General features: G+C 40.8%; 1 long non-coding RNA gene across 1 annotated transcript; it reads left to right on the top strand.

Moving 5' to 3' along the window:
• Nucleotides 1-157: 157 nt before the first annotated feature.
• Nucleotides 158-27,165, top strand: LOC142056054 (uncharacterized). Its single transcript, XR_012660193.1, has 2 exons — nucleotides 158-252; nucleotides 26,469-27,165. It is a non-coding gene; the product is annotated as an uncharacterized LOC142056054 (long non-coding RNA).

Here is a 27,165-nt window from a genome sequence, read left to right as displayed (position 1 = left end):
ATTTTGAAAAATCCCGCCGTTACCCTCCCGCGCCCCGCCCCGCCCCGCCCCGCGGCTGCGCCTGACGCAATCGCGTCGCGCCGGCGGCGCCTGTGGCGCACCCTGTCGGGCAGGGGGGTAGCGCATGCGCAGGGCGCTGTCCATCCGCTCGCCCGGCAGCCGTTAGCGCGCAGGCGCAGTGGCGGGCTGAGGCGTCTCCTCAGGCTGGCCTGTGTGGAAACAACTGCTTCCGGCAGCCGTGGGCCGCTCCAGGTACCGCTCCTCAGAGGAGGGAGAGCCTCCATGCTGCTCGCGGCGGCCGGGCTTGCCATCGTGGTGGGAGCCCTCAGGCCTGGGAAAGGGAGCTGGCAGGGTCTGCTCCTGGTTGATTGTGAGCGAACGTGAACTCTCCTGATAAAAGGAATAGCGCTGCCCGCGCGTGGGTATCTCCCTCGCGCTCAGAGAGGTTTTGTTATTCCTTGGTTGTTATTTTTCAATAGCTGGGCTAAACTCTGGGATGAAGTTTTAGGGCTTCCCTTCGGCTTATTGCCTTATATATTAAGCACAAAGTGCAGTTTTGTCACCGAAAACCAGCAATAAAACTCCTCAACACTGGGCGTATCAAAGAGCAGGCATTACTTTATTCGGCGCCGAGTGCATGGGGGAATCTCCCCACTCCTAGGATGCACACCTACTGGAGTTCATTTTTTACACTTACACATGGAAGTTAACACACCACGCCTATCTAATACATAATCATTGCATGATTGAGCATCCTCTTCTTCCATTGGTCTGTATCTTCTCCGCTTAAATTTAAAGCTGCAGTGTGATTTTAATTCACTGCTTAAGAGGAGGAGGGGTAGTCCTTTCCTCCCTCAGTTGAGTCGGTGGTCGCAGTCTCCCCCTGCCGGAATTACTTTTCCCTCAGTTACTGTGACTCTCGCTGGTTTCGTTGCTTCGTGGTTGTGGCATCGCTCGATCTTCCTGGCAGGAGAATGTTTCTTTCTGTTATTGGTCCTTGAAGTTTCTCAGCTCATGAACCTTGAATTCCTGTTACAAGTTGCCTCACTGAGTCATTTGTATTTCTCAGGATGTGGGTTTAGGTTAATAATGGCTCACGCTGCAAGTTTAACCCTTTAGTTATTTACAACACTTCCATCTTACCTTCTCCGATACAGCGTCTAGCAATGGAGAGAGACATGGGGTATTTTGTCTCAGATGTATAGGCTAGAAAAAGCAATGGGCTTTGGTGCAAGGCTGCCCGTGTGGCCTGGGCTGGGTGCCCAGCCTTCTCCTATAGGGTACCCATGGGGAGCAGCAGCTGCCGCCACTTGGCACCCTGAGAAACCTGCAGCTGCACACGAAGCATGCCCAGAGCTAGCTGAGAGAAAAAGCTGTCAATTAGGGTTTGTCCCAACTCCCTCTCTCCTGGGTGTTCAGTCCACTGAAGGAAGGTGTGCAAGCTGAAGCTTCAAATCCTCAGTTCCCAATCTTTTCTTGAAGGAACATTACTGTGTTTTTTCTCCACATCTCTGAAAAACCTTGGGCCAGCAAGGTTTTGTCAGCTGGTGGTGGTACAGTGCATAGCAGACTACTGGAGCACATGCTGAGTAACAGCAAGGCCTGGGTTTAATTCACTTTTCTGCTTGAGGAACCCATTGGAAGGTTCTGTGATTTTGGGGCTGTAGTGCCAAACTAAGTAAAGGGCTGGGCTACTTGCGTAGCTGCAACATAAACACAGCACAAGATGGTGACTGATTTTATCACCAAGTGTGCTGTGGAGCACTGGGCTGTGAGGGGCGGGGCGGTTCTTTGTGTCTGATACCTACTTCTTGGGTTCTTTCTATACTGTTTCATAGGAAATATAAAAGTTTTTGAATGCAGACTTAATTAGGACAAAGAGGAAGTGAGTTGTGTTGAAAGACTTCTCAAGTGCTGTAATTGAAAGGGTTTTTAACAGAAGAAGGAGTGCTTCTGGGAATGGATTATGGTTAATATAGAATCATAGAAGGGTTTGGGTTGGAAGGGACCTTCAAAGATCTTCTAGTCCAACCCCCTTTCAGTGAGCAGGGACATCTTCAACTAGATCAGGTTGCTCAGAGCCCTGTCCAACCTGACCTTCAATGTTTCCAGGGACGGGGCCTCCACAACCTCTGTGGACAACCTGTTCCAGTACTTCACCACCCTTACTGTAAAAACCGTCTTCTTTATATCTAGTCTAAATCAACCCTTCTTCAGTTTAAAACCATTCCCCCTTGTCCTGTCACAATAGGACTTGCTAAAGAGGTTGCCCCCATCACAAACATTGTTTGTGATGTTCATCATCAGGTCGTATTTCTCTAATCAAATGTGGGCATGGTATTTTGATCTGCATATATTAAGGGGCACGGGACAGTACAGATTATCCTTTCTTAGCAGATACGCCAGTTTCTTACTAATCGAAAGTATGCCTGTGCTCGGAAAGATGGTTAAAAGTCGCTTGGGACAGAAGGGGGAGCTGTCGGCGCAGCAGCCAAGGAAGAAGGGGCTCTGTACAGATGCATACATTTTCCAACCAGAAGATAATTCTTTTTCTCTTAACAGGAGTTAATGAAGTGTTCTTTTCTCATGGTCTGGGAATGGAAAAAGGGTACTTGGTACTCTAATGATCTTGAATGCTGAAACATTTAGCAGTAAGAACTCTTTCTGAGACAATCTTTTCTATTAAGGGACCAGGTTTCTCCTACTTGTATTGATCTTAATTTTTTGTCATTAATAAGTGGCTGCTTCCCTTAAAGCAGCAGGCTTTTTATCATGTCCTTTAAGAGGCATATCCCTTTCCTTTAATTGTCTGTAGCATCATTCCTCCAAAGACATTATTGTTTCTCTGGCCTTCGCTTTTATGATGTACCTAACTGGAATAACAACATATTTGTTCTAAGTGTGAGAAAATATTGCTCTCTGCTCATTACACATCTTCATGTGCACAAAGTTAGTATTCTTGCTGGGTTACAGTTCAGTTAGAAAGCTATCAGGGTCAAGTGGTTTTGAAAGTAGAGCCAGAAAGATTTTATGTTGCCTTTAATGGAGTAGAATCTAGGCTATAGAGGAGTAGTCAGAGTTCTTGGAACCATTCATTTGGAAAGGGAGCGGCACAAAAGGGTGAGCAGAGCTGTCATATATAATTTCATTATTTAAATTTGGTTGTTTTCCTCTCTGTGAGGTTCTGCTCGTGTTTTGGTTTCTTTTGCTTTGAGTAAAATGCTTTAAGTGGGTCTGGGACTGTTCAGTCATTCCACAACTATTCTATCAGCACCCATGTTCTCAGCTGCATTTCTGATCTCTCGATGCTGCTTTCAGCTGCAAGCCGTTCTTTTGCAACCAAATTCCTCTTGGATTTTTAGCCTTTTTCAAAGGTATTGCAACTCCCACTTCTGTTAGTCTGTTCCACTGAGGGGACTTATGCCAATTTTGCAGCAGTGGTTATTGTTGTAATTATAGTTAGAATGTAGTTCAGCTTTTCTTTGAGTTGTCTTCTACCACAAGAAGGTGCAATGAGCGTAACATACAGGCAGAACTGGGAGGCAAAGGCAGGGCAGCTGGTTTAATCCATTTGTGGGTTTAATTCCTAGCTACATGGTTTTATTTTCCCAAAGTGCTATTTCCAACTATTTTCCTGCTGAAATAACTTCTGAACTGTGAGTTGGTTTGGAGTTTTAAAAAAACATGAGTGAAGAAAATAGGGAGTGAACCTTATTCCATCACCTGTGCTTAGTATGTTCTTCTTGACGTGAATCTTTCTTTAACCTGAGGTACTAATGTTATTGGACAGAGCCCTGAGTGTTATGGCTGTTAGCAGACCTCCAAACCTACATCTTAATAACAAACTCATCCTTTCTAAGGCTGCTGGTCCCCATTAGCTTGGATTGAGCTTACTCAGGGCTGCCCTTGTCTCATCTGTCTTCTCTCACGTGCTGGCTGTGATGCTTTTACAGCCAAGTGGCAAGCCGTTTTAAGAAGCTGAAACAGCTAAAAATGGGTTCTCTTTCAGCAGGGTTAGGTTTTTCTCAGTGCCCTGGTTTAGGTCAGTGTGTGATTGTGCCAGGGCAGTGGTAGGGGCAAGACTGCAAAATAGGAGCAAGAGGGAAGGTGGGATGGCAGCAGCTCTCTCTTGGATGGGTTGATTTTGCTGTGGAATTCCACTAGCCAAAAGTAGAGCAATAAAGTCACATATGGTTACCATATGTGACTTTAAAACTACCGAGTGACCTTTTTGCCTTGTGTTTTGTGTAGAATATATGATAAAATAAAACCCTCTAGCTATGTAGAGAGAGAGTTTGTCACATTGCCTGTGTCCTTTGGCTCCTTAATTTAGCTTTTGTTTATTATGTCAAAGCAGCAATTAGACCTGGTCAACAGCACTTCCTGTCTAATGTGAAACACAGCAATGTTGTAACAAATTTGTTTTTATGGGCTAACTGCTTTCACCTGATGCTAGGCATCATTGATGAATTTTGTTTCTGTAGTTAAGGTGAATTTAAAGTGTGAGGGAACACTTCAGGCTCCATTACTGGACCAGTTCGTTTACATTCTCTTGTGCTTTTCTATTCCTAGCTAGTCTATTAAAAATGAAATTAATCTTTGGGCAAGTATGCCTTCAAACAATATTTTGACTCAGCCAGTGTAGTGAACTGGTGCAGGTCCCTTGCACGGAATAAATTTTCCCCAATTTTGGAGATGATACTTGCTTTCCCATTTCTTATTTTTCAGCTAGTAGTTCAGTAGCTTGTTCATTCCTTGCCTGGCATTCAGATGCAGTACTGTTTAAGCTGGCTGAAGCAGACGTGAGTATTTGTTTCCACCCTCTGTTTCTTCCTCTGTTGTGTGGCAGGACCGTTCACATGGCTACGCAGTGAACCAGATCAAGGAATTGGTTTTGGCTGGGAAAAATATTTTTTGTTTGTTTTTTTGGTACATCTGCCCTCTGAATCGTTCCACTTCATAATCAGCTTGCTGGCTACTTCTGTACCAGGGCACTGCTCCCAAAGAGTTGCTCTGGCTAGGGCAGGCTAGTGTCCAGGGTGCAAGGAGGTGCCACCAATTTATCACTTCACCTTCTCCAGTGTTTGCCAGCTTGTGACTATAAACTTCAACAGTTTCCCCGCTGCCTGCCAACTTTCATTGCTGGAATAAAATATGGAGGTGGCTTGTAATCAAGCTGCACTTTCTCCTTCTGAGAAGGAGGGTCTCAGGAAGTTACATGCAGTCATCTGCTCCTTAATGGATGTAAAATGGATTGTGGGTAAGTGTATGTGTCAATTGTTGAGAATCCTTAAATGTAAAATGGAAGCTGCGTGACTGATTAAATAGATCTGGTTTGTGGAGCTGTACAACATTAACAGTCATCACTAGTTTGAGTAATTAGGGTGGAAGATTAGCAAAAATAAGACTTTCAATTTAATTTCAAGGCTAGATTTTTAACCTGAACAGTGATGAGAAAAGTTGTGTGAGTGAATTCATGTGCCAAAAGTATGAACGATACATATTGATGTTGGGGGCAAACTAAATAGCTAACAGCATACAAAGCATGCTGCATGACTATACAGAAGGCAAAATTTGTAGGTAGAGGTAATACCTTTTTATATTAGCCACTGTGATTGGAAAAGTCTACGTGCTTTAGGGCACAGGGCCTGGTTTCTCTGAAGTTCTGTTGTACAGTGTGTAGCATGTTTGGGGTTGCATGGTAGTTAGGAAGTTATAAATAGGAAATCTTCAGAAGATGATCATGTTTCTTGCATAAGATTGGGAGGTGGATATCATTGTTTAGTCTGGCTTATTTTTCTTTCATGTCGCATAGTCCTCATTAAAAGAGGAGCCAGAGAGTGTTTGGGCTTTCAGCAACTGGCTAAGTGCTCCTCCAGTAATTGTCAAGCCAGCAACATGCCACTGAAATTATACTTCCCTCTGTCTGGTTAAAAAGAAAATTAAATCACTGTTCTGTTGTTGGGTTGAATTTATGACTACAGGGGTCAGCATTTGTTGTAAGCAGAGCTTGCGCGATGAACCAGCGATGTCATAAATCCCTTGCTAACTCTTTTTATCAGAGAGCGAATACATATCTAATGTTCTCCATGTTTAAGTGTTGAAAGAAACGCTAGCTTAAAGTCTTCATAAAACAGTTTTGAGACAGGAATAGGACTCCCTTTGAACAGGGCATGCAGGCCTTCTTTCAATTTTATTGCACATCAAGATGTGAACATTTTGAGGGTCCTTCATCAGTGAAGAAGTCTGATTAGCAACAAGAGTAAAAAGGAACTGAATAAGAAGGGTGTTGAAAAGCACAACTAGAGTACTCAGAACATCAGAACACTGAAACTGGGAGGAAGAGGGGAAGTCATCCTCCCTTCCTGCCATTCTGCTTCATTCAGGTGTCACTGTAACCTTCTGAAACTGATGGAGCTCTTCCAGCCTTCCCCTGGAGCATAAGGGAGCGACAACAGATTTTTGAGTAGAAGGCGAACAGAAACTCTCAAGAGTGCTGTAGTTTGCAGCGGTGGTGACAGTTTAGCCCATGTTCAGAGCACTTCACGTGTGTTGATGTGTTGTGTCCTAGACACAAGATTAGGCAGTGAAAATGGTTATTTTAAATCTGATGTCTCTTGGCTGCACTGGCTAATTTTATGAGCATGGATAATTATCTTTGCTATTGAAATTTAACACATGTATCAGAAATGATGCAAATCAACTTTGTCCTTGAAGAAAATGGCAGAGGTGCAGTGTCAGTGCATTGCAGAAATGTCCATGCAGGTAGAGCTCAGGTCTTTAATTAGCTTACTTGTTCAGAACATCTGATACCTAATTTATTCTCATTAAAAAGGGCAGAATTTACCTCAGTTTATATTCTCACTGAGTCAGAAAAGCTAGTAGAAAGCCTGGGTGACAGAGGTTGCTTGGCATGCCATGCCTAGTGTATCATTCATTAATTCCATGGATACGTCGTTAGGTGAGACCACAATGCATTTGGGATGCCTGTGGTTGGTATCAGTTTTTCTGTAGGCTGACAAGCCTTAGTACGGTCTTGTAACTTGCAGATACAAGTTCTTCTGTACATGCAATCTCTAGAGGGGTTATTTTGTGCTATCTCATTGTAATTAAAAAAAAAAAAAAAAGATTAAGGGTCCTGTGGCTTTGGCCTGATCTGTTTTATGCTGAGATGTGATCATGTACATCTTATGTCACGCAAACAACATGATCCGAGGTTGCTTTGTTCCTGGCTGATTATGTTGTTCTGACCACTGCTTCCAGTACTTGGGCAAAACTAATAGTATGTATGTGATACAGTCATCTTGCTGTGTGTTAGCTGCGATTGTAAGTAGCCAGTAATTTGACAATTTCTGGTGAAGTATTTCATAGTCAAAATGTGAAGATAATCAAATTGACCCTGGTTTTATTTTTACTTCTGACATTAAGAACATGAAAGATTTTGCTGGATCAGACCAAAACCAAACTTTTTTATTGTAGTAGACGTTTTACATTTTAATTGTCTTAATTAAAAAACAAACAAACAAACAGAAACCCACCAAAACAAAAAAAACCCTCTTGGATTTCTGATTAGAACTCCAAGTTTTAAGAGGCCATTTAAATAAGAACGAGCTAGTTGTAAAGCCTGGAAGCAGCCAGTGCATTTGTAAAGGTGTATTAAAGAATATATGGAAACAATTGTGGGGTTCATATAGGCAAGAATATGTGTTTGCAAGGTAAACATTTTTACACACCAATGCTGGGAACACTCTCAGAGAGTGCTTGACCACAGGGCTTAAAGTTAGAGTTTACAAATGATAATCTGTCACTGTTGGTTGTTCTACAGTTTTGCTTGCGTCTTGGCAGCAAGGTTCATGACACTAGTGGTTTCACAGATTTAATATACGTATATATTTATTTCTTATTTCTACTTTTGACAGATGCAGGGAAGCATTCTCAGGTGTATCTGGCAGTGTAGTGCCAGTCTAGACAACAACAGTTGAGTCTTTTCAAAAATATTTTTTGTGTATCCTGGGTAAATGATGAGTTGTGAGCATGCAGTGATCCATCAGCTGTGGCTTTTACTTGACAATTAGGACTAAATTTTTAAAAATCTACCTGGTTTTATGCTCTTTCTCCTTCAGTGACACTCAAGTGTCATGAAACATTAATTCTTACTGACTTTTTTTTTTTTGTGATGGTCATTCATCCTTGGTGTTATTCTTTTGAATAAAAGACTTGCTTCAGCAAATCATATCCCACTAAACCTTAGTCACAATGGGTCTTTTTTGTCAAAGAAACAGAAAGCAAGGAGTAGTTGGAGAGTTTCTAAAAAATTAAATTGTGATATTTCAAAGGTCTTGCTCAAGGAGTAGAAGGAAAAGTTTGAATAATGGCTTCCAGGATCAAATCCTACCTTCATTGTCATTCTTCAAATTTAGAAACAGCTCCTAATAGCATAAGTATTTTTGATTAAGCCACAAATGCATGACCCTTCACTGTGTATTACTGGATTTCATTTCACCTCTGTTACTGAACTTCTGAGAGTCATCTGATTCATTAACTATGGTATCCAGCCCTCTGTTTTTATGTTGGCTCCTGATTCTATGTTATCATTAAAGCTTATTCTTGCATCCCTCATGCTTTTATAACAGGGCAATTGATGGTCTTTTCAATTTTCAGTGTTTTACACCTTTGATGAAAAACAGTTCTAAGCCTTTTCCATACTTACTTGGGTTCCAAAACCTTTATACCAAAGAATTGTATTTTTGCTGAATTGAAATATGAGCAGTAATTCTGTGGTTATTTTCTATGAACACGTTTTTTTTTATGGTAGTTTTGCTGGTTGCCAGTCCAAATTTTAAGTAGTGTCACCCCTCCCTTGCTCAGTGTATACATGGCAAGGACTTTCACTGACTTCAGTTTCCTTTAATCCGTTGAATCATTTTCTCATGCTGACACGATACCCTGCAATATTTCTGCTTCTAATCATACAAGAACACTTTAGCCTTATCTAAATCTGATTCTGTCTTTTGTGGAGGTTTTACCCTACCCCAGTGGAGTATCTGAATCCCAGTTTGGAATCCCCTAATTATCTGACCCTATTTTATTTATAGTAGCTCTTACAAAATCAACATGCTGTACAGACTCAACAACAAAACTAACCGGGTTAGGATTTCTGCATTAATTATTAAATTGTATTTGTCTTTTGGGATCCAAAGTTTATACCAGCCTTTTGCCAGACATATGTTACTGTAAAAGATGTTCAGACCAAGGAAGAATGTTACTCTGCTGCAGCTGCCATGAGCAGACAGACTTGAACTACGTTGTTTTCTACAAAGCAGAGAAGGAAGAGTTACTGGTTGTGTGTGTGCCTGAGAGGCCCACAGCTCTGCAATTCCATCTCCAGGCATCTCATTTCCATATTAAACATGTCAAATGACAATGACTCTGTCTTGCCTTTAGCTAGGTTGTCTCAGTGGCTAACTACCCCCACTTTAAATGTATGTATGTATTCTAGAGTGACTTTACCTAACTTTGGCTTCAAGCCATTAGCTTTGTGTTTGTTTTCTGCTAAAGTACAAATCAGTACCATCATCCTGTTTTAACAAAAATGTCAGGTGGTACTAGGTGCAGTGCTTTTTCAAAAGTCTGAGGTTATGATGTTGTATTTGGTTTGTAGGAGGACTTCTGACTGAATCAAGGAGTACCTGCTGTGTTTGGTGCCTTTTGTGTGACATTGTGTGACTGGTATTTGTGGTGCTAATACCCTTTAACTCTTTCACGTCTTCTACTTGGTCTGTACTGATGTCAGATTAATCCATCCCTACCTCAGGTCTTTCCATTAGCCCTTCAAAAATATTATTGCAATATTAAATTCTTAGTAGTTATCTGAGGCTTCCCCAAATTTCAGCAGCTTGGATAATCTCTTCAATGACCTCTCTGTTTGAAAGCATGGAGTGGTGGAGTAATTTAGATAACAACCTCTGATTATTTTTTCCCCCTCCATTTTATTGCTTCAGAGGAGTGCCAATCTTTGTTCTTTATTTTGTTCTGCTAGAGCCAAAACAGATGCTCAGTTTCATTTTAATAATAAATGAAAGCCATGCAGTCCTCTGGACAGGTATTTTCCAGCAAGCCAAATACACTGTTTGCAATTTATAATACGCACTTCTTTTTAATCACAGTTGTGATTCGAGTTAACCTAAAACCTGTCCAATTTTGCATTAATATATACAGGTCAATTTTGGTTTATGATGTCTTACTTCCCAGACTAAGAAGAACATGTCAGTAGAGCAATTAAAAACTGTAGTTTCCTTTTTTTTTCATAGAAACATTGCACTCTACAGTAGTGAGTGGTACTCTCTTGAAACTGTTCCTGTTACTGTATTTATTGATTTATTGCCAAGTGTTATAAGATTACTTTAAAAGTCTGGCTTTTCTGGTGCATCACAGAGATGGTCAAGCTGACACCTTGCATTTAGTGGAGATTTGCTGGCTATTAGGAGTATCCTACTAAGTATTATTCTCTTACCCAAGAAGGCACAATGGTTTGGAGGATGACTCAATCATATCCTCCCTTGTCCCCTGAAGAACTGGGAAGATGGCTGTGGTTTTGAAGAAAGCTCATTTAGACGACATGGCTAATTTTTATTTCTTTGTTACTTCAGATTTAATTTTTTTAAGTTTGCATAACCTCTCTCACTTATGACTGCTTTGATATGCAAGAATGCTAGAAATAACATGTTCAGCTCAGGTGAAGGGAAGAAGGAAAGGAAATAAACCACATAATGCATCATTTGCTCTCTTAAGACAATTAAGGTGTGGCAAAGGAAGGTATTGAAAGGATCCCTGTTGGGATCTGCTTTGATGTGCTAACCTTATATTCTAAATATTAGAATAAATTATGCCTTAGCTTCCCTGGCATATGCACAAGAGATTGCTGTGACCTGCCAGGGAGTGAGCTCATTGGCAACATGCTTGTGCAGGGAGTGTATTTCAGCAGCACTGCAAGCTGTTGAAGCAAAGAAGGGCAAGCAAAGCAATCTGAGCACCAGGGCTTGTCCTACAAGTCTGCCTGAGTGCGTTAGCAATGCGATAAAGTAAATGCAATTCTGTGAGACTTCTACACTGGAAACCAAGTCCTATAACTGTCAGGAAGAAGAACAACTTATTTTTAAAAATCAAAGCTTGTAATTATACGGTCACAAAACTTCAGTGGGGTATTTCCTGGCCTAATATCACTGAAATGCATATTTTGTTTTCCTGTTTATCATGACTGCCCTGTGAAGGGAGAGCCCCTTCCAGTTACTCTTTCAGGGACATCACACAGGCAGTTTTCTCCCATATTCTTCATTCTGGGTGGTAATACTAGAAAAATCGGGCAGGGAAGGACTGATTTACCCAAAACATAAAACTGAATTCAATCCAGCTTATGTTTGCAATGGGGTTTTGTGTGTTTTTTATTTATTTATTTTATTCAGGGATCATGGAGGCTTGGATGCCTCCCTCTTTCACTAAATAGAATTATGCGTTTCTACAAAGAATATAAAATTTTATCCAATGAAACTTTTCTTTGTTTTGCTGCCCACCCACACAAATGATTTCAGAGTCAGCCTTTCAGTAAGAGAGCTGAGCTTTGCTTTCAGAGATGGGAAACCTTGCTCTTGTTATTTAGGATCATCCTCTCTGATGAAAACTTGAGTGGTGAAGAACAAAGTTTCTGTCAGTGACAATTCATTACTGGGCACTTGTTTCAGTCTGGCTTTTCAACAGTTTGATCATTAATTTTGGAACATACTTGCTGGATGTTTGCTGTTGACAGTGGTCTGCACTCTTCACATCATGCTTCTTATGTTAAACATAGTAATGTAATGATTGGAATAAGTACATCCTACAGATGAGCATAAAAAAGTATTGGCACTTACAAGCTTTATCTTAAAAAGGCACCATGCCAAAATCTGTGAGAACAAAACCTCTGTATCTTGACTATACTGAAGTTTGGAGCAAATCTCATTAAAAGTTCTAGCTCTGACTGTGCTTGATGAGGAGCATATGACCTATTCCTTATGGTTATTATCCACACCTTCAGTGTCTGTGTTTATTTTGTTTTCTAAGTTATAAACTGTCCAAAAAGTTTAGTGTTCTCCTATGGCTCAGAATATAATCTGGGAAAAAAACCCAACCCAACCCAAAAAACTCTTTATTTTTGGCTTATGCAAGGGGCATTCCGCCTCGGACTTTATCTATGCTTAATTTAGCCTGCCAAAATGCCTTGAGAGGAATATCGCAGCATCACTTTATTGCAAATGCATTTTATTCATGTAAAGGCTTCAGCCTACAATTTCTTTCTCTTTCCATCTTAAGCACCCAATATCCAAAGGTGACACTAACATCCAGTTCATATGCAGGCGGAATTGTAGCTGTCTTCAGCTCTGTAAATCTTTTGATCTTGTGTTTCTCTACCTTTTCTCTTGACAGCTGAGTGACTTGGTGCGCCGGAGGTGCAACTCCACAGATAAACATGTTGGCTGAAGCATGTGCTCAGTGTGGTTTGGTATTCGAGGGTTCACTAGTCTGTTCATTTTATCCTTGCCCAATGCCAGCATCATTCCTTGCCCCCCCCCCCAGATACACTGCCTAACATTTTAGTTTATTTAGATGCTCACTAGAGGTTTCTTTGGCCCTCCTTACTGAGTACTCAATTGCCAGCAGTGGGTGTAACTGCCAATGTTGACAGCTAGTTTTATTTGCAAACACAGACTGCTCCCTTAGGCACAATTCCTTTGTTAATGATGTTTCCAAGCCATACAGAATTATGCAAGAGTCATGAGAGTAACTACCGTCTTATGTCATATTTTAATCCTTTGTCTAATTAGCATCTGTCTTTACGTATGTTTTCAGAACTCAGATCTTTGCGCTTACCTGTACGCTGAGCCGACACTAAGCAGATGAAGTTTGCATCTGTTTCATAGACTGCAAAAAGACCACTGAATAGAAAACAACTGGATTTTGAACTGCACTTTAATGTATGAATATTATGAATAATATCCTGCACTTCATGCAGGAAGACAGGATCATAGTAAGCAATGCTTTTGATGATAAATGGAGCATTCATATCTAAGCAGCCTTTTGAAGTTAAAAAAAAATACATCTTACTGAGTATAGATTTTCTTCTAAGATATAGCGGGTAAAAAAGTTAATCTGCCTTTGTAGAATGTACTGTTTATTTTGCTCTTCTGTCCAAAGAGAATGAATGGATTTACCCCTGTCTTTATGCTTCACGCTAGCGGTAAAGCTCACTAAATTGTAGGAGGAAACATATGTGCCTGTAGAATGCAGCATAGTATTATTAGTATTTATTTGTACTGTGTACATTTATGATCATCCACTGAGCCATGGAGTATCACCTTCTGCCACATGAAGTATAGAAGTTCTCTGACTGAATAAATGATCTGAAGTGACCATCACTCTATTCCTGGGATCCAAAACAACCTGTGACATTCATGTAACTGCAGAGGCTTGCCCAGTTATAACATCCTCAGCTTCTTCTAAAATAAGAGGGACTTAGCAAAAACGAGAATAAGGTTTTTGTCAGTTTTAGCAACGGAACTGATCACTAACTGAGTGTGATTATCTTCCACCATCTTGACTGAAAATAAATTTGAAGTGCCCACTTAAACAATGCAAATCCTCTGAAGTGAACATAGGACAGCACTTTCCAAGGCCAGAAACTGTAGTGGGCTCTTTTCATCTCTAAACACAAGCAGCTGTAGTTCCACTGAAAGTGGAGAAGTTGTATTGCTTTGTACAAAGGTTCAATTTAATTCCCAGGTTGGGGTTTTAAATTTTCAAAAACTGTGAAGTGGTATGTCTTCTGTGACATTTCCAGGTCAATAGTGAACAGCCTCACTCATAGTGAAGAGGAGGAAAAATAAGAATAATAGGTTTTTTTACTAGTTAAATTCGTATACTGTCAGGTTGGGTTTTCTTTCCTACATGTTCCAATCTCAGGAATGCTTTGACCTAATGGCTTCACATATGCGCCCCTTCTCTTACAACAATTTGCGCATATTTTTATCACTGGCTGAGGTTGGGCCTGCGTTGAGCTTCATGCTGATGTGGCTGCACTAGGACTTGAACAAGGCACTTTGAAATGGGCAGGGGTATCTTTACCATGCGACTGAAGTTTGGAGGTACATGAAGCAGTATGTAGGCTCAGCTTTGAAACTCCTTTCTTAAACAAAAGTCTATGTTCAGCTGTAATTATTGAGCTCTCAGTTCTCCTCCCTGATATTCTCTCCTACCATTAAGAGACCAGACTGGTTTTCCTTGGGAACTTTCCATGGCATGTTTATGCCCATGATACTTTATTGCATAAGGCTGACAAATAGCATTGCTACACTGCAGTAGTCTCTGTTTCTGCTTTCAGTAGTCCAAGCTTTTTTCTTTTTAAGAAAAAAAAGCTTATTCCACTTCACATTCCACATGCAGCTACTCAGGAGAATAACATTCCTCTCTTAAGCATGCAAAATATGTGAATTTAGATGTCATGTCAATGTTTGAATTGTGAGAGGCTGGCAGTTGAACAAATATCTTGGGACCTGCATAATTTTTTATGCTTTGCCTCATACAGGAAAAGGGCTGTGATTCTCATTTGTCTGTCTGATGTTGAGTTTTCCAGAGGGAATGTCTGTTTCAGACAGAAAAAAGAACTGCAAACTCCTTCATCTTGTAATTGACCCTGCCACAGCCATGCTGATCAAGAAAAAAATACTTTTCTCACCTACCCTACTTCTGTGCTAGTGAAAATCCATTTATTTCAGAGAAGGAATCTTTTACAGAAACTTGTCAGCCACTTGATTCCGTTTACTCATCTGTAAAACTGACATGGGTCATCCTTAGCTGAGTGTGGGTAGCTATTTAAGTATGTAAGTGAAAGAAAAAATAGTTTGTGCAAATAATTATTGTTTCTGAAATACTAGTTATTAAATATATTCTGGTTTGAGTAAAATCCTTGGTATGTCATAAGGCTTTGTTTCACTGACTAATACGTTTTTATGGACATTCCAACTTTGAACCTTCCTATCCAGTAACTGGCCCTGCAGCAATGTCCCTAAGCCTCTGTTACAGCAATATTATGTTGCTTATGTAAATCTGTCAAAGCCAGGTGAATATTCTGTTTTTGCTAATTGCCTTGGACTATGATGCCAGCATTTGGTAGTCCAGTGATACTCAGTGGAATTTCACTGTTTATGCCAGCATAAGATTTTTTTCCCCTCTCATACGTTTTGTACCTCTTCGTTATGTTACTGCATTTGTAAGTTTGCGTGGTATAGTTGAATCCTGTCTCTGTAGATACCAAGTGTGAGATTAGTCACTGATTTACCACTAAAGCCAGGCTGACATCATGCCTATCTTGTTATGGAAACAATTAGGTCATAGTTATGTTTTGCTAATTTAGCTAATGCCTTGGTTCTAAGTGTCTGCCATATTCGCTGCTGTATGGAACATAGCACCAGATTGTGCTGTGTCCTTAGGCAGGACATGAATGCCTGTGAAACTAGTTTTTTTACTGCCTTCTCTGGAAGTTCACTGTATGTTCCTCAGTCAGCCTCTCAGCGTGTTAGTCTTCTGTATTTGGAAGTCATACCTTCCTGATTTGACTTCCCCGTTTTCGACTACACTTACTTGTTTGCAGTCTTCTTTATAACTGTGAACATCAGTGGATATCAGTTTGTGATAGATGCATTGACTATGAAATGATCTTTGTGTCATTGCTGTAGAGCAAACACAATTGCAAAAGCAATTATTGTGAGTTGTGATTTACAGGGTTGTTGCGTTTCCCCTTTCTTCCATGGTCATTGAACTTCTCAGTGGCAATCAAGTGCCTTATATGCGTGTCTGCATATCTCTTGAAAATGAAACATTTCTATTCTTTAACTGTACAGCAGTAAAGAGCAGAGATTCTAGGTGAGTTCAAGATCCAACTTTGCTCAGTGTTTTGCATATGCATATTGAGTATTTTCCCTGCAGAACTCTTGTCTACGCAAACTTGCCGAAAAGGAGACTTGTTTGTAGTCAGATTGGAAATTTGTAGCAGAGCTGGGTGCTGTACTGCTGGTCCTCACTGTTGACAGTAATAGCTAACGCCCCAGCCCTTCCAATAGCTATACAATCCATTTAGCAAGAAAAAAATCTTTAAAAGCTTTTGGTGGAAGTTTTTTTTGTGTGTGTCCCCAGTGTACCTGCAAATATATTCTCACTATAACAGACTATCTCCTGAGATTATGAAGTCCATCATTTTCAAGAAAAGTGAAACACAAATTTGTTAGGGCAAGTATACCTTTTTAATTTTTGTCTTGATGCACTTAAGTGGACTAGATAACCTCTAACGTTTCTTTCCAGATGCATTTTCTGTGTTTCTTTTGATCATACAGCACTTGTGACCATTAAGCGATAAGTTTTTAATAGAGGAAACTCTTGCAAGTCAAAATAAATTGTTTGGGAAGGGGTGGTCCCAGTATTTGAACCATTTATTAAGAAGACCTAACTTGGTCTAGAATTATCGTCAAATTCATCACACAATTTTCACAAACCTTGCTTACATCAGTGAAAATAACACCATCACAACACAGCTGGATGTTTCGAGTTCCAGTGAAGGAGTTTCAAATCAATGCAGACACTTATGGGTTACCCCTTGCATTGTGTCCCCTTACAAGTGATGCTCTGCCTTGTAAAGTGATACAAACTTAAAACTAGAGGACAGATTTTTCTGTGCAGCAGCACTGCTATTTGGATACCTATAACTAATAGCCAATTTAAATAAAAATCTATTCAGTATTTCCCTAGAGTATGATGTCCGAAATTTTGATTGACTCCCTTTGAAGTTATTTTTGTAAAGCGTTAGTTGTAACTAGCACTTAGTTACCAAGCAGGCAGCTGGATTTGCAAAGAAGCTGAATCCCTTAGGTAGTGATATCTGCTAAGGTCATTCAGGTGGTTTTGAAGAGCATAATAAAGGATGCAGGAAAGGAATTGAAAGCATCCTCAACAAAACATCAATTACATTGTAGTATGCCTGACTGAAATCCTAATAATATTTTTTCCCCTTTTTACAGTTCATACTTTACCATCAGGGCATGTGCCTGCCCCTTTGGCTTTGAAAATGGGTTTATTGATATTATTCTTGAAAACAAAATGTCATCTGAGCATAAATATGTAATTTATGTATTTGTCCAGTTGTTGACAAAGGATTTAGATCAGCAGTTTAGCATATTAAGACAAATTACATTTCTCAGTGCCCTTTTTGTGGCAAAACATGTTGTTGCGGTATTTTTTCTGATGTGATACTAAAGAAAAGCGAGACAAAATACTCCTCTAATGGCTTGTTATATCACCAAGATGATGCAGCAAGACATTACTTGAAAAATCAGTTTCTGTTGTCTGAGCCTTGTTAGTTTGTCTTGGAAAAGCACTGTCATGGTAATTGAGCAAATTGGACTGTGGTTGTTTATTTCCCTGGGAGCAAAGACAAATGCAAATACTGTATTTCTGTCATTTAAAGTTGTAGGAGAATTATTTTTAAAATTTCCGTAGTCTTGGCAACTTAGTGATTTTAGATACATTTTATATTTCTACCTGTCAAATTGTATTTATAAATTTCATACTTTCTGTAATATGGAAGAAAATGAAACTTTCCCATCAGGTCAAATAAATTCTCCTTGAACATTTGAAATCTTGGTGTGGACTTTTAGATCCCTAAATTGAAAACTGTGATTTCTAAACCCACCAGTTTGCCTAATTTAGAAAGTAACCAAATCTCCAACTGTAGTGCTGTTTTGCTTTCAGATTCCCAGCCCTCGCTTGTTCTCGTGTGTGTACGTGGCACTGTCTCAGGCCTGTCGAGCCCCATCACTAGCTCAAGCCTGAAGTCAGACCCAGTGGAGAAGACCAGGTGTGCCTCTGCCCGGTCCAGAGCCAGCAGGCCATCTTGGAGTGCACTCTGAGAAGGTTTTGCTATTTAGTAAGGGCAATTGCTGCTTCCTCCTGTGGAGTGGCTGCGGTATGGATGGAGGGGGCCTTCCTCTGGGAACTGCAAGGGAGAGCATCTCACTGGTTGGATTTGCAGAGTAGGAAGTCTGTGTTTTCATTGGATGATTGGAAAACAAGCTTCACTACACAAGTTTGGAGTTGTTAGTTGACAACAATTTTTTAATTTTTTCAGATTTTTTTTGTTGTTGTGGGTTGTTTTTGTTTTTTTTTTTCATTATGGCCAACTTCAGCTTGCCTTTTTGGTGGTAAAGCCAGTCCAATCCAATAATATTCTCTGTCCTTTAAAAAAACACCTGTATGGATGGAAAGGCCTGTCTGGAAGAGAAAAAATTGCAAAGTGGGGCTTGTATTTCCTGTGCAGTGTCACTTGAAGAATTTTGAGGGACAAAGCTTCTCAAGTAAAATGTTCTGTTCTGCTTCTAACATATTTTAATTGTGATGACTCCTCTTCTAAAATGCGCACAGAGTTTAAAGGCTACCATATTCATGAAGCTAGTGATATTTCTCTGCCTGCCTGCAGAATAGAAATATTAATGGTGCAGTTCTTGTGCCTATGGTTAAATTGATGAGTGACTAACATTTGCCCCTTTTTGAAGGGTCTGCTGGGACTTGACAAACTGTTACTTGAGTGGGTCGTAACAAATGACAGAATCTATATTTCCACATACACCTGTTTGCTCCTAACATCTGAAAAGAGAGTGCAGAGTGTAGATGTTTAAGAAGGGGCTCAGAACTGAAGACCTAAAGCTGTGTTTGGACTGGAGTGAAGGATGTTAGCAAGCGAAGTTTGAAAACAGAGTTCTCTTCGGGAGACCGATGGCAGCAAGTTGTATATGAGGCCTCTCTGTTGGAGTCCTAGGCTCAAATCTGGGGAAGAGTCACGCCTGTGCCCCACTCTGTGTATTGCAGCAGTGCTATTGAGAGCAGTAGGATTAATTGCACCATGTTTGTGTAAGGATCTGTGTAGTTCTTTGCAGAATTGGTCAGTGACCTCCATTTCAACTTTACATGCCTTATAACTACAAAGTTATTAATTTTAAATTGTTGGCTACATAGAACCTCATTGATTTGGGAGTCAAGCTGTGTGTTTGGGTTTTTTTTCATTTGTAAGAATAATGAGGAGCTCACAGAAATCCTTTATTTACACATTTGTAAAGCCATTGCCCCCTGGGAGAAAGCCAAGAGGAATTTGAGAAGGGGTGACAGCAAATCACAAGTAGCAGAGGTTAACTTCCTCTAAGAGCTCTACAAGATTTAATTAAGTAAAAAATGAGGAAAACACTGTTTCTGTGTTTTCTTATTTCAATCAGTGTATAAAAAAAGGTTGTTTGCAAAATATACTGAGCTGTGAAAAGTCCTCTTTGCTCCTACCTAATTCTGCGTGTGTGTAGATATCTGTAAATTTTTTTCTGAAAGCCTTTCCTCCAGTGGTTACAGTAGTTTTGGCTACTTTGTATACAGAGTGTATTTATAGCTTCTATATGATTTTAATATGTGATCCTGTTCTGGAAAGTGTAAATAGAAATTTAATTGTTTTATTAAACTTTACCTGTTGACCTGCTAAAAATGTTTGAGATAAATACAAATTTTCATTTACTCTCCCTTTTGGTTTTATACTTGAAAGAGAGGAAAATGTACTGCACTTTTGCCTCTAGATATTTATTTATCTGTTTGTAAATGCTGGGACTTTGTATTTTCCTGCTCCGCCCTTTACTTCTCTAAGTAACTGTCTTTGAGGTTTGGGACTGAGGTTTAATTGTTTGGGATTTCCCCCCAAACATGTGTTTGACTGTCAAATAAGTGTAATATCCTCATGCTTATGGGTCTTTTCTGGAGGGTTGAAGGTTGTTTGGGTCAACAGAGCTGGTCAAAATTAGAAATATGAAAATGCTGGAGAGAGAAGTCATTGAAGATCTTCTGTAAATTCCTTGAGGAATAGCACCGTCATGATAGGAGGGAGTTTGGGTTTTACTTGAATTCAAACTCCTGCTATTCCTGAGGAAATAAAGCTCAGCTGACTATGTCAGCACAGGAGAAATGGAGTCTCCTCCCCGGTCCTGTGGAAAATGTCATGGTGCCCAGGGTGAGTAGCTTCGGGAAACAAGGATTAGGGGACAAGGAATTAGGGGAACCTTGAAACTTATAATTTGTGGGAATTATGGACATGGTAGTAAAAAAGAAACATCACTAAACTATTTCCTTTGCTGTGGATTCCACAGTCTGAGAGGCAGCCTGGTCTCTGCACACCACTATTTTGTCAGTTCTTGTAATAAAAACATTTCTTCCCAAGTTGTATATTGTAAGGGGCTCATGGCTTTAGGAGTGCAGAGGTAACTGTGAGTTTCCCCATAGCCCACCCAAGCCCTTGCTTCAGGGAAATGGGGGGAGAGGAAAGGACTAAGGAGAATGTAGATTGCACCCTTCTCACAAAGCTGCGTGACCCTGCCTGCTGTCATTTTCAGAAGGTGGTGTATCCTGCTATGGTGTACTCCTAGCCCATGTGCCCAGAGCCCTCTCTCCCTAGCGGGTATTGCACTTAATCCTTATAACGGCTTGGGTATGATGTGATTAAGCTTCTCTTGTGTACGAGGGAATGGAAGTCAGGCAAGGCACCAGGGCTGAAAGAGTAGGTAGCTGAGCACATGATGTTCTGTGAGTATGTGAGTAATACATTGAGTTTTCTGTTCACTTACAGAGGGATAGTCATTGAGTACACTTGACTGGGGAGAGCAGTTTTGATCATCCCTGACTAAACCTGTGTTGCATTACTTTTCTCAAACTTCCCCTAGAGACCTGGTTGTAGAATAATAGAATCATTTAGGTTGGAAAAGACCTTTATGATCATCAAATCCAACAGTTAACCTAGCACTGGCAAGTCTACCACTAAACCATGTCCCTAAGCACCACGTCTGCACATCTTTTAAACACCTCTAGCGATGGTGATGCAACCACTTCCCTGGGCAGCCTGTTCCAGTGCTTGACAACCCTTTTGGTGAAGAAATTTTTCCTCGTATCCAATCTAAACCTCCCCTGGCACAATTTGGGGCTGTTTCCTCTCATCCTATCCCTTGTTACCTGCGAGAAAATCCCGTGTTTCTTTATTGAAAGTTCTCTAGAGGAAAACAGTTCATTTCATAACACCAAACAAAGGAGTAACTACATCTGTGCCTGGATGGGGTGAGTTCCCTGACAGGAACTGCTGTGCTTTGTGGGGAGGGCGCAGGAGTATGGGAGCTGGAGAGGAGGCAGTGAGAAACCAGTATTCTCTCTTGGGCACTCTGCGCTTTTCTGTTTGACCCAGAATTCTTCCTCCACTGTAATGCTAAAGGCCCAGAGATGTCAGCCTGGTGAGTTTTGTCAGGTGTTTGTGAACTGCTTGATGTTACAGGGAAGTGCTTTTGAAAAAGCAACAGTCAGAGAGAGTTTTCAATTTGAACTGAAGAACTTAGATGCTGTTTATGAAATAAATTGGGGGGGGGGGAGGGAGAAAAAAACATGGAAAAAGAGAATATGGTTGATGGACTTATTAAGGAAAATGGGCAGTTTGGAGTTAATACCACCAGGTGTCTGTGAAACTGGCTATTGCTACTATATGGATTTATCTACTCCTATAGGTTACTGAGTGCTGTGGGCGGCAGCAGAGGTATCTTTCTGGTCCCTGTGGATAACTGTTACAGGTGGGGTTATTTTCATTTAGATTTTGTTTTCTGAGTATTAGAATATGCAGATCTTCAAACAGAAGACCAACTCCAGACTTCAAACAGAAATTAGATAGATGTAGGGTAGGAGATACATGGAACTATTGTTTTTTCTACTCCCTCATGCTTTTCAAGTGGTCATCTGCCTGAGCTTTCAAAGGGCATTAGTCTCTAATACAGGCAAGAGGCTATTTTTATCATATATTGGGCTAGATGAGTATAGATCACACAAGCAATAGGTAAGCTGTGTTGTTCATTCCTTGTAAATTAACACTCAAAAGCAGCAAAGGTAATGCCATTGACTTTTCTGAAATACCTGGTAAGCGGGCTGTTAATCCTTCCTTAACAAGAACTTGCAGGATGGTGTTTGTGTGGTTATTATTTCTTCAGTCAGTTTTCAAAGCAGAGGTCTAGAAGAGTGTTGCATTAATGGTAGGACTCTGAGGAGAGGCTAGGGAAAGACCCTACCGTTGAGTCACAAGGTTCAGACAGGACCCCCTTACTTCCTAAACTCCTCCGAGAGGAATCTAGGTGCGTCTAAGTGGTCTTAATCTCAGACTTGGTCAACGGTTTATTTTTTAAGGGTTGTAGGAGCAACCACTCATCAGGGCATTTGTTGTTAGTAACTAATTTGGCAGATGCCCCAGCTGGTCGCGTTCAATAAGAACGATCATGGCTCGGTTAATGAATAGTGCAATTTATTAAAGCAACAGACACACAGGTTCTTTGGATTACCAGTGATAAGATTGCTTGTTACAAGACACACACAAATACCAAAGATATGAGTACACTGCTAGGCTACAAGTATGCTAAACAAATATGAAGTGACTCTAATATGAAGCAAAGCAACTCTAATACGTTAGGGATTTAAAGAGACACTACAGGGTAGGTTTCCAATCTTACCCAAGGGCGTCCCAGTGGGGGGGGAAGAATGGCTCAGCCCGTTGCCTGGTCCCAGAAGTCAGAGTGGTATGAGATGGTATCTTCCCTAACACCCTCTTTCTCTTCACACATTTTATACTCTTTTTTACCTTTCAGGTGGAGCTTGAGTCATCCTAGTCATACATACCTTTATTATGCTTGGTGTAAAATTTCCTCGCTTTACTTTTAAAAGTGTAGACTAGAAGAAATTCAAAGCACATGCCCAGTGAGGGGTGGTCACACCATAGAAGCGGGTTACTTTTGGGATGGAGGTGTGTTTTGGTATTGTAATGATATTACCATGAGCAAAGTTCACCAAAAGGACAGTATTTTGTCAAAAGTATGACAGACTGTTGGCCCAGGGTAGCAAATATGCAGTGTACCAGCTCCACGGCACCTCGAGTTCCCATTTATCACAGAGCCTGGCCGTGATGCCTCCACACCACTCCACCCTCCGGACAACTCCTCTTAGAGTCAGGACGCCAAGTTCTCCTGGCATTGCCGACATCTATGGTTAGTAGGGAACTTCAGTGGAATGGATTCCTCACATATCAGCTGCACTTCACCCTGACAGCTTCTTCAATGCTGTACCTTTTCTAAGAATCTAAGTTTAATTTCTAAGTCACCTCCACTGATTATTCCACAAAGAGCAATCATAAATAGGATGACCTTTGCCTCCCAGATCTCCTGTCCATCTCCACTTTCTATGCTAAAATTGCCATATAAACTTTCATAGGGATATTTTGACCCGCCTCGGTATTGTAGGTAATGCAGTGCAGGGAGGCGATGGAGTAGGTGGGGCATACTTATTGCAACAAAGTCCTGAAGCATTTGAAATATGTGGAAAGAGCAAGAAAGGTTGTTTTTGGTTGAGCAAGGAAACTTCTTAGGCCATGTCTTTCTGTAGTAATGGCAGGACAAATGTTTCCTGTTTGCTTTGTCATTTTAGTTTCCAAGAGTATCTCTTGTGTTGGCTGCTGCCATGATCTACGGAAGGAACTCAGAGCTCTGGCCTTGGATTTTAATGCAGGTGTCTTGTCTTCCTGGTGTTGAGGGTGGCTACAGTCCAGGGAATGTATCATGTTTTGCCCTTGTCACAGGTGGTGTGTGACTTGAATGAGTCACTTTACTTGCCTTTGGAAGCAAAGTAGTAATGCACATTTAGTTTGTCTGTGCAATGTTATAAAATGTCCAGTGTCATTTCTGGAGCCCCCCTAAAATGGGCATAGTGCATGCAACAGATAAGCATGCTAACATAACGATGTTACCTTTTCAGGGCCTACTTGGCATTTCAAGGACTGTTAAGACTATATGTCTTTGAGCCACTGAGAAACTTTAAATTGTTATGCAATTCATCTGGAAAATCACCCAGTGGAGGGACTACTGTTCATTTTCAATAAGTTTTAACATTTTTGCTAATGTTAAGTGGTAGCTATGGGCTACCACTTTTTAATTCAAAGAGGTTCATTGCACATAGTGGACAATGCCTGCTGTATCATACTTCGCAGCTTCCGGAGTAGAACGCAGCTGGCTGAAGGTGTAGGTAAGAAATGGTTATCTGTTTCAGTCAGCCCTTCAACTCAGTGCTGAACACCAAATTCTCCTGTAGTGGCCCTCCAGTTTAGAAGGAAAAGGTTAATTACAGGCTTCTGCAGAACCTGTTGTGGTTTGGGAGGGTATGGGAGCAAGGAGAGCAGGGAGGGAAGAGCAACTGCACTTGATATCCCTCTGCAAGTCTTGGGTTTATTTCAAGATTAAATTGAAGGTGAAAGTCTTCAAGGCAAGTTAAAAGAAAACAAACAAAAATCCCTGCCACCACCTTCTTTTGAAACTGGTGGCTATATTATAGACAAAGTAGCTGTGGGCTCAGAAGCATAAAATACTTCTGTTAATACAACTGAGACCATTCCCCTCAACTTTTTTTATTTTTGCAGGTGATTTTTGGAGAAAACTCATGGCCCTGCTTTGGCCGCCTCAGCACATGAGACCCTGGGGCATAGTGGGAAGTGTTTGCAAAGGCCAAACATTGGGAACTGCTGGCCCTTGTGGATCAACTTCCACTGCAGTGTTTGTTCCTGGGTGTGCTGCTACTGCTACCCATGCTGTGGGACACACCAGAATATTTACAGGCCTGAGGGATTTTTGTCTTTTCTGTGGCTGGTTAATTGCTCATAATCCACTCCTCGGAAGGGTGAAGGGACATAAAACTGCTGAGTGGTTAGACTGTTGTCCTGAAGATTGTCGGGCTGGGGTGGTTTATTACTTAAAATCCTCTTTAAACTTCTGGTTGTAATGTTATTGTTGTAGCACCTAAAGTAGGGCAAATGAGCTGTTGCCTGGCTAGCGCTCAGACAAGCTGGGGAAATAGAAAGGATGCATAGTTGTAAAGTTATTTAGGAACCCACTTTGATAATGTAGTTCTTTTAAAAAGCCTTTTGGTCAAGTGGCGTGTTTATCTTATTTCCCATCTGGATTCAAAAGATGCTTGTAAAAAGGTAACCTTGGGAGACAAAACCACTGGTGACACAATTCCGTGTGCTCCTGTTGCCCACTAGTACCACCGGGAGCGATGTGAAAGGCCATTTCAGGGATGTGCAGTAGGGCAGGTGGGGGTTTATTACCTTTGCTGTTCCTGATGTCTCAGCAGAGAGAATACTTTCCTATTGAAGAGTTACCCAAGTTTAGTGCTGCAGCAAAAAATATGTATGAGAAACCAGGATTTTCAGAACTCTTGCATCTGTTTTGAGGTGTTTTGAGGAGCTTTTAATTGCATGCAACAGATAATGGAGTGTTTTCTTTCTCTGCTGACTCCTCTCCCACCAGCTATGTCCCCTTCTTGAATATTTGAGGATGAGGGTGTTTTCTCGAGAAACCAGCAAGTAAAATACTCTTGACTAGTAGTTTTTAAATGCTGTGTTTTCTGTACAAAGTGCCATTTTCTTCTTTGTGATTGAAAGTGCTTGAGCGCTATTGAAAATGCAATTAACTTCTTATATAAGGAAGAGCACACTGATATTTGTAGAGAGAACAAAGAAGGTAAGTCAGAGTTAATCTGGGAAAGTACAGGATAATATTTACTTGCAGTCATGGTAACCATCACTGGGACACTCTTGTTTCAGAAGCTCTGCAACAAACAATCTCTGGGAATAAATGGTTTTTAGTCCTGTAAGGAGCTCTTGTCACCCTGAAACTGCACTGAGCCAGCCCCTTGCAGTAGTGTTAGGTATTGTAACACCAGAGAAACTGTTTTTTCCCCCGACAAAATGTGAAATCTAGGTCCTCACACTGCATCTCAGTATTTTGATGCAAATACCATTAGTGTGACATCATGGCTGTCTTCAGTTCCTTGAGTTCCAGCTGGCTACCTTAAGCTTCTTTTCATATTCACCTCATTTTGCTAGAAGAGTTGATTTTGGTCTTTTGCAGTGTAATGACAGAATGCTTTTCTTGCTGGTGAGCATCCTTGTACATCTGGTAAATCCTGGAGTATTAACTAGCTGATTGAGTCACCTGAGATGCTCAGATGATGGTATTTTCCCCTTTACTGACTGCTCTTAAGCACATGGAGTTAATTTTTAATCATACATAGAGGTATATATGTACTTTTTTTTAATAGGAAGGACCTTTCCCCACTCCTAAATCCCAAACCTTGCCTGTGAATTTAATATTGTTGAAATATTTTATTAGACTTTATTTATTAACATCCAAGTATGCAAAACCTGGAAGAAATGCAGACTTCATGAAGCTTTTAAAGTGTAATAAGGAAGATGGCTATAAACGTGTTGAGTCACATTGTGTTTTGATACCTTTGTATAGGTTATGCAGATATTCTACCTGTTTTGCATCCTGGTGGAGCGTGGTGGGATTCCCGTTGCGCAGCCAAGACATGCAAGAACTCCTGGAGTAAGCCCACGGACTGCTGCTTCACCGCTGCACTTCAGGATCTTCTCAGATAACCCAGTGCCCAAAGCCATCAACTGCCCCCAGTGGTTCAAGATACAGGAAAACTAATTTGAACTTGCTTGTGTGTTGCAGTAAATCATTCATGAGAGATTAATTACTTGAAATTGGGTAGTCTGTGCTCATCCAAATGCAGAAAGGTGAGCACAGATGCGGAAATGACTGCAGTTCCCCAAAGGCCAAGCAGTACTATGTCTGGGCTGCAGCAAAGAGTCATGGTGCAGACAGGTACCTCACATGGAGTTTGTCAGCAGAAGAGAGGTTGTGCCTGGCTGGGACAGAGAAGCATGAGAGAAGCCAGACCTGATTACACAAGCAAGACAGGGTGAGGCACCAAAAATGCCTGTTTCTTACCTATAGTCTTTTGGACAAACATATATTGTATCAATCCATGACATCAGGCAAAGCTTCCTTTAAGAACATTGATGTAAAAATGAGGTCCCAGGTGGTCATTTATGGTTCAAGTAGCAGTTTATATATTTATTATAATTATACACAACCTTGACAATCTATATTGCCATTCAAAAATAAATTGAAGTATTGTCATTTTGCA

The sequence above is a fragment of the Phalacrocorax aristotelis genome, chromosome 4, assembly GCF_949628215.1.
Source record: "Phalacrocorax aristotelis chromosome 4, bGulAri2.1, whole genome shotgun sequence".
Classification (NCBI taxonomy): domain Eukaryota; kingdom Metazoa; phylum Chordata; class Aves; order Suliformes; family Phalacrocoracidae; genus Phalacrocorax; species Phalacrocorax aristotelis.
Note: the sequence above shows the minus strand (reverse complement) of the source record. Positions and strands in the feature narration are given on the sequence as shown.